Here is an 8,137-nt window from a genome sequence, read left to right as displayed (position 1 = left end):
AAGCAGGGGCTTATTGTCACGTCTGACGGATGGGTCGATGCCGAGCAACGAGGTCATAGGGGAGGCGATAATGACATTGCTCTCGGCGATGGCTGAGGTAGATGCAGCAGCAAAACAACGTTTCACCCAAAATGTGGTGAAGGTAGTCTTTGTGTTGTCACCAGGGTACGCTGCATTGCCAGAACCCCTTCAGTTTGTGTACACAATGGTCACAACGATAGCAGAGGGGATGTTCAACGTGATAATTCCTGCCCCGAACAGAGTACTAGACCCAGACAATTATTACCCGTCCCGATCTGAGCTTCCCGCCGTTTGGGCTGACATTTCCAATGCCATACAGGGGCTCAGAGATTGTAGCACAACTCGGTTGGTGCTAGACGAGGTTCTGGGGTTGGAGCTGTCCAACTTTGCCAGATTGCTGAAGTTAGGACCAGGGGTGGATGACGATCATCTGTTAGTACAACAGGTGGCTGATGATCTCAGGTTCAGACAGATGGATCATGCCGAGAATGAGCAGGGCAGGACAGTCACGAAGAACATGACATCAGCGGAAGAAGATCTCATGGCAATGGCTTTGCCCAAGAAGCCGCACAATAACGTATGGTTGTATTTGTCGCCAAGGCTGTGCACCTTGGGTGAGGACGCGTTCGAGCATGCGCCGGCAGTGATAAAAGAGATGTTGCATGATGTTGAAATTGATGCAGGACGTAAACACGATGTCGCTGGACAAGTTCCAAGCTGACGTGCTAGCCACGAGGGCACAGTACGAACGATCGCATGCCATCTTGGGTGGAATGGGAGTGGGATGGACGCCATCCTTCCTGTCGACGTGCTATCCTAGGGCATCCCGGAACTTGATCGCGAGTTTTGTCAAGGACATCAGGAAGTTGTCGATTGGCCTGGTATTAGCCTTATACGTGACATTTGGTCATGAAAATTTCGTGAAGGGGCCGGCAAATCTCTTCACCCAAGCGTTGGCAGATTTGAGATTGGATGGACTCCTGACTCTGATTGCCATGACCTACGGTCGACTGAGTGATTTGCTTGTGCTGTTGCATTACCCTGAACAACTACAGGGACCGAGTCGTGAGTTCAATGCACAGTTGGAAACCGCCTCGCTCAGGAAGATGAAAGACTGGAGGACTCTCCTGCTCCAATATCTCTTGCAACAAAACAGAAGCGTCACGGGAGAAGATAAAGTGGCGACGGATGCGGGTGAGTGGAAGCAATATTGTGGCATGCCCTTGCTGACAGATTTGGCTGTCATGATGCGGATTGATCCGTTGGCTCTGATTCACGGACTGCGGGATATCGTCACGGTGGTGTATGGACCGGTGATGTCTTTCGCGTTCCCGGACGCGCAAGTCAAGGCATACAGGAATTCTGTGTTGTATGTCAACCTGGTCTCAGTTGTGGACTGTTCCGTGCTGAACTGGGTAGAGCAGAGGGAGTTGAGAGGGCTGGCCAGTGACGATAGGCTGTTCGGAAGAATAGCGGAGCCAGGTTAGGTGTTGATGGATTTCAACAACCACTTCAAGTGCCGAATGGGCCGTGAGGACCTTTCTCACATCCAGTTTAACCCGAAGCTTTGGAATTTGAGACCAGTAGTGAAGGATACAGGAGCGGCTATGGGAGTCCCACTCTTACCAGAGGCCTATGCACACGCGAAAGAGAACCAGCAAGCATGGCTTTCTGGGTCCAGGCCGCTACCGGACCAATGCCCTCGATATCCACCGATAAGGAGGATGTTGTTGGGAGTCACATCTCCCCTCATTGCCCCTCGCATCGGAGCAGCTCGTGACGCAGAGAAGAGAATGCTGAAGTGGAGTGAAGGGATGGAGCCGCGCTTCATCGGCTGGAATGTTGCAGCCGCGCACACGTTTGACTTCTCATTTCCTGATGCTTGGAGTAGGAAAAAGATCAAGGCACTACCTTCCAGGAGACCAGAGGTCTCGGCCGAAATGTGGAACGAAGTGTATACTCCCACAGATGACTTATCAAGACTGAAGTGGTCAGGAGAAGTGAAAGTAGTGATGCTGGAAGTGGCAAAGGAGAGCAGAGGTGGCTCATATATAACAATAGAGGACCTGGCACCACATGGCGAGGAGTCCGTAGAATTCCTGGTGAATGATGAGTTGTTTTATCACGCAGGAGACATGACCGTACCGGCTCGGCCGGACTCGGGCACAGACTCACGACAAGGACCTTCAGGACCCAGGCCGAAATCTGATGCAGGTGATGATGAATTGATGGATCAGGACGATGACGACGACGACATCGAGGGAAAGACGGGAAAACCGGGTGAGACAGATCTGGGAGCGTTAGAGAAAGACTTGCTAGAATACAGGTTTAGTGAAGACGACGATGGGGAAGTCGATGGGAGTCCATTGCTAATGACGCCATCGTCTTTCATGTCCCCTACAAAGGAGGCGTCGGCCGACTTATCCCCGATGGACCCAATAAGCCAGGCGAGAGAATGCCGAAGCAGGGATCCGCAGAGATTGCTCCATGAGTCACCGAGGAGGAGAAAAATTGAAGAATCAATGAGGGTATCCTTCCTGAGCACGTTGCCGGAAGAGGAATGGGAGAGATATGAAAGTGAGTTAGAAAGCAAGACAGGGGCAACCTGGAGCCGAGTGAATTTCATGGAAAGATCATGGGACGTGATAAGGCGATATGGGACGCAGTCCATAATGAAAGTGGGATTGAACCAACCCATCATGCGTGAGGTCCTGGAGAAGATAGTGAACTCCATGGAGTCGCGGATGTTCTGACCGAGTCAGTTACAGAAGACAGTGCCGATGATCAGCAGGTTGCAAAGAAATTACCTATCAGACGAGCCAGGAAGGGGCTGAAGTGACTAAAAGGGAAAACAGGAAGTCGAGCCATGAACCCGAGAGTGGTGAAGTCGAAAGCCAGCGCAGTGGTGACCTCTTTAACGAGCGCAGGTCGTTCAGGCGAGAGCGGGCAAGGAGATGGTGCAACGCTGACAGGGGGAGAAAAAGAGAATCTGATACCCCCTATGCTCTTGGCAGGTCTGACCACGACTGCCGTAAGATCAAAGAAAACAGCACGAACCCTGGCAGACACTAAATTAGAGATGGAGATCATCAGTCAATGTGGATCTGGAGGACTTGAAGATTACAGGCCCTCGCGGACCAACATGGCCAAGTTAAAACTGGAAGGACAACTCGACGTGGTCGAGTACAGTCGAGTCACTGTGCCGGAATCGGTCCACATGGGAGATCCAGCAGGGGGTTATGTGGAGATGTTGAAAGCGAGAAACTCCGCGAGAGGGCACCTGATGGCTTGGAGCGAGAAGCGAGCCATGCAGGAATATCTGAAAGAGCTTACGGAGAATTCAAACTTAAATCGAAAAGAATACGGCACGGTAATGTCCTCTGAAGCGAACGAAATCGGATTGGAAAAACTACTAGAAATTTCCTGGAGGGCGGCCCTCTAGAGATACTTCGACGAGGCGATGCATGCACCTGCTACGGTGGCAGCATACCTGGATCATCCTTGCATGAGAACTGATCTGCAAGTACGGTTGGCTTGGTGCTTGATGGGCATCAAGAGGGCGTAATGATTCGAAATCACGGGAACAGGAGCTGGAGTTGATTGAAGCTCTGCGAGCGTTGATTTCAAAAGACGATTCTGCGATAGCATGGGCTAAGCGTAAGGATGCCCTTTGCTTTGTCAGGTTCGTGGTGGATCGTATCCCCACTCCTGTTTTGGGAGAATGTATAAAGATCATTCGGCAAAAGGGAGTTGATTGCGAAAGGAACTTCCTTAGGGCACTCCTGGAACTATATCATGACATGCCGTTGACTGTACCAAATAGGAGTCGAATGACATGGAGAGCTATCGCAAGTTGGAAGAGGTGAGAAGATATTCCAACAAAGAATTTAAAGTGAGCCGGGAGTTGATTGAAGCAGTCAAAGGACAAAAAGACTTTGCAACACTAGGGAGACTGAAGTCGTTAGAATATGTGTCTGGCATACAAGGGATGGCGTATAATCCCTTCGTGAATGAAGAAGCCAGGGAAGCGTACTTCGACTATGAGCAAGTCATAGTACTCAATTTCTGGGTTGAACGAATTAAAGAAACTGGAATGCTGATGATGGAACAACTCAAGCTGGGAATTATCTTGGAAAAACGAGTGGTCGAACCCTCGGTTCCCGAGCTAAAGGGGCAAGTGAGTTTTGATTGTGGTTCTTGGGACGGTCCCTTGAAAACCAGTCTAGTAACGATGTGGGAACTCATGAAGCCTTCTTGGTGCCCTCATCCTAACGTCGGTTTAATCTGGGACATGAAGGCGGATATCACGTTAGACCTGGATGATGACGCTAGTTTGCATGATCTGGCCATGATACATCATCTGCTGGCCATGAGGTTGACGAAGCGGAAGAGCAACCCATCCACGGAGCTGTCCGAGGAAGGTCCATCGAGCAATTGGTTGAAGCAAGGCATATGCTTGGCTCAACATAGTGGGGTGGAAGGACATGTTTGTAACCTGGGACACTGCCTGGTTACGCTGAGCGAGCAGCATCGGCAACTGGCACGATTGTACGGAAGATTGAGCATGTCGGATAAGAGTGGTATGGAGTTGGTCGCGGACTGTCATGGGGTGACGGATGTAAATTTGATCACAGCCTTGGGATTTTGTAGCATGACGAGTTCGATAGAATCGCTTGAGCGCCTGGAGCGTGCCCATGAGCTAGTGACGTCCCTCAGCGTGGAAGTATTCCCTGGAGCATTGCAGACAGAGCAGAAGATCGGAGGCTGGAGAGAAGCAGTGGAGAACGAGATGAATCTGAAAGATAGTGAGGCCTATCATAAACCGACTGGTTCAAAGTATCTGGTGGGTTCAAGCTCCGCACCATATTGCAGTAGTAGATATCCTACACACATGGTGGTGATGGATGCGAGGACACAGCAGGTGTTGATTGACCAACTTTTCTCTGTGCCAAAGTGCGTGAGGTTGTCCAGAATGTCGGAGAGGTCATATGATTTGTTGGCAAAGATCTTTCGGGCAGTCCCGAAGAGATCTGAAGGTGAGTTGCAAGACGTAGTGGGTGAAGAGTTTCTGAGATTAAACGAAGGCAATGTGAGTGAGTTCCAGAAGCAGAAAGCGAGTGGAGCGTTACCCACTGAATTCCCCACCATAGAAGAGAAAGACGACTTACACAGAATTCTGATGGAGGTGGAACCGTTGCTGGGAGCCTCAGGGTATCGGACCCGAAGGAACATAGTGAGAACCCATGGGGAGTATCCTTGCCACTGCCTGGCGCAGACGTTGTGGTACCCCAAACGCGGGAATCTGATGCTAGTATGGGACGTGGAGGAGTTATACTCTACGGGGTTGCCCGATCAGAATCAACAGGTGTCAATCGTGGTTGTTAGTGCCATGCTGGCAGTGAGATGGCTGGAGGCTAACGCGGACACAAGTGAACAGGAGACGGCCGTGCCGACTCCTGAGCAGCTGAGCAACGTGAAGATGAGTCGTGAATTGGATCTCTTCAGAACCACCTGCAAAGTTCTGAGAATACCTAAGGCCATTGAAAGAATATGGTCAAGGCAGAGATTGATGCCTTGGTTCCGTGCAGTGATGACATCATGGATGTATGAACGCGCGAAGCGTCACATGTCGAGGAACACGGAAGCCTATCAATCTTTCCAGCTAGATATAGGACCAGGAGCCTATAAGAGAGCATTCCTGACGCACAGAAACGCGGTCACCACGGCGGTGAAGCGGGTAGCTGGAGCGCCTTGTGTAACTGAAGATGAGAAGAAAGAGGTCTTAAGAGCTGACCTAGAACGAAATGTGAGCCTATGTCTTCACAACAGCTTTTGCAGGAACCGGGAGCAAAAGGTTAATGTTGACTTGCTACCTTGTTGCAAACCGAGGCTGTTGGAACAGGAGAGTTGGGGCACGGCCCGCAACTCCATGGACATGCTGGAGAAAGTATTAGAAGACAGCGAAGCTGAAGATCAGGATGGAGAAGCGATGGAGTGAAGATTATGAACGAAGAGAACAAGTGAAGACGTGAACAAAGAAGAGAAGAGAAGGAGAAAAAACTTGATTGTCTTTGTGCGTTAAAACTTGAACCAATCAACCAAGTTTTGATTAATGAACTTGTTAAAATTTTTGTTTTGATCTAGTTTGGTCAGACCAAACTACAGTGTTGCAATTGCTAAAATTGTTGAAATTGTTGATTTTAGTTATGACTATTTATGTATATATATATAGAACGTAGGTGAGTATATTTACCTATTTAAACACGATTGAAGTTTTTAACCTGTGTAAGACACAATTTCACTGTGTGGCGACTTGGTAAGTTTGAGTAAACTCGCTCGAGAAGGGTGGGTAACTCAATAACTTTACTAGCCACAGAGTTTTTTAGTTTTAATATTGAAAGGACCGCATAATTGACTGATTATACTTGGTGAGTGACGTTAAGTTAATTTTAACGGGTGCGTGGCCGTGCCACGTCCCACTTTTTAATCACAAAGAGCGAAAAGAAGTTTTATGGCAAGACGACGTAAGTAGTCAGAAAAGAAATTTTATCTAGGACACTCCTCATGGTGCAAATTTTAGGAAAATGTTGAAAGGCAGTGAGATGTAGTACGATGCCATTTGTGAACACGTAGTGAGTTGAGGTGGAGTAGATAAATTTCATTTTTTTATGCGATTTGTAAGATTGATTACAGAAAACTGGAACACTACTTGACGATAACCCGGTGTTATGCGGTCAATGGGGACATTGATGGGGACTGTCCGGGGAGTATGTGCCATTCTGCCAGATGACACAGCGCAACCTTCCGGCGACACGAAAAAGAATGAATAAAGGCCGTATTAACGGAAAAGTATTGCGAAGGAGGGTAGGAATATTCTGGAATTTTTATTTTCAAAATTTCGATCGAAACGTGAATATTTCTCAGAAACACAAAAAAGACGGCCATTTTGACAAAAAACGACGAAAAAGTAGAACAACGCCAAATAGTGTGAAAAACGGTCGCACAAGAGACGGAAAATATGGAGCCTCTTATTGTGGCAACAACGCACGATAAGACCCTTATCAGTGGATATTAGTGGAGAAGGAAGCTTCAGTGGGGAAGGAATATACCACGGAACCCTCCCGGGACACAAATTGGAAGAGATAAGAACGTTATCTCAGGAAGCTTGGTCCCCCAGAGACTGTTTTATGTGAAGGGACTGTATAAAAATGACTGTATAGCTACTTGGATGTCGTGAAACTTTAAATTAACACCGGTATAGTTTGATATTTTAGAATATGAGTAGCTAGAAAGAGGAAAGGGTCAATCCATCTCCAATGGATTTAATATAGAACTGTCACACAAAAACATGTTAAAATAGGTTGTTCGAGCCGTGTTTTTAATGACAATCACGTAGTCTGAGGATCCGAGACTCAGCTATGTGGTTGTGTTCGCATGTAAACGAAAGCTGATCAAAAGTCGTTCGACTGATGGCCTAAAAACAGTAACTTTTTACTTAGCCCTAAACAGACCAGAAAATGAACTGGCAAGGTCGAGACGGAGAAAAACGAGTAGGATTAAGGTAACTGACGCCTGCCAGTCGTTAAATTGGTACTTTTTCTACGCTCCGTCGCTGTGTAGTATTTGGGCGAATGTTACATAGACGTTTTTATGGCGCTCCTGGGTGGGCCTGTCAAAGGCATAAGACCTTCATGCTCAGCAAGCGTTTCAGCGACAAACCCTCCGCTCCGGGCGTATGCCCAAGTTAGAGGCCTAGGTGACCGTTATTCTACTAGGGGAAAGGTGCGTACCCTCCGTCCAGTACTATTTAGCTTTTTAACCTAGTTAACACCGAAAATTCCGGGGGCCGGAGGGTTAGGTGGGAAGTCATGAGCCCGTTTGCCCCAAGGTCCCGGGACCAAAAACAATTAAAGAGAAAGCGTAAAACCAAACAAAAATAGTGTATAACCAAGAAAAAGCCAAAAACAAATTTATTTGAAAACAAAAAAGTACAAAAAACAGTTAAAAACCCAAAAAAGACCAAAAACAGTAAAAAATATAAAGTGACAGTTTATATGTAATTTCCGGACGAGATGTGATCTGACCTTTCTATTTGTTGTTGTTTCAGATTGATTTA

This window comes from Symsagittifera roscoffensis, chromosome 6 (genome assembly GCF_963678635.1).
Source record: "Symsagittifera roscoffensis chromosome 6, txSymRosc1.1, whole genome shotgun sequence".
Classification (NCBI taxonomy): domain Eukaryota; kingdom Metazoa; phylum Xenacoelomorpha; order Acoela; family Convolutidae; genus Symsagittifera; species Symsagittifera roscoffensis.
Note: the sequence above shows the minus strand (reverse complement) of the source record.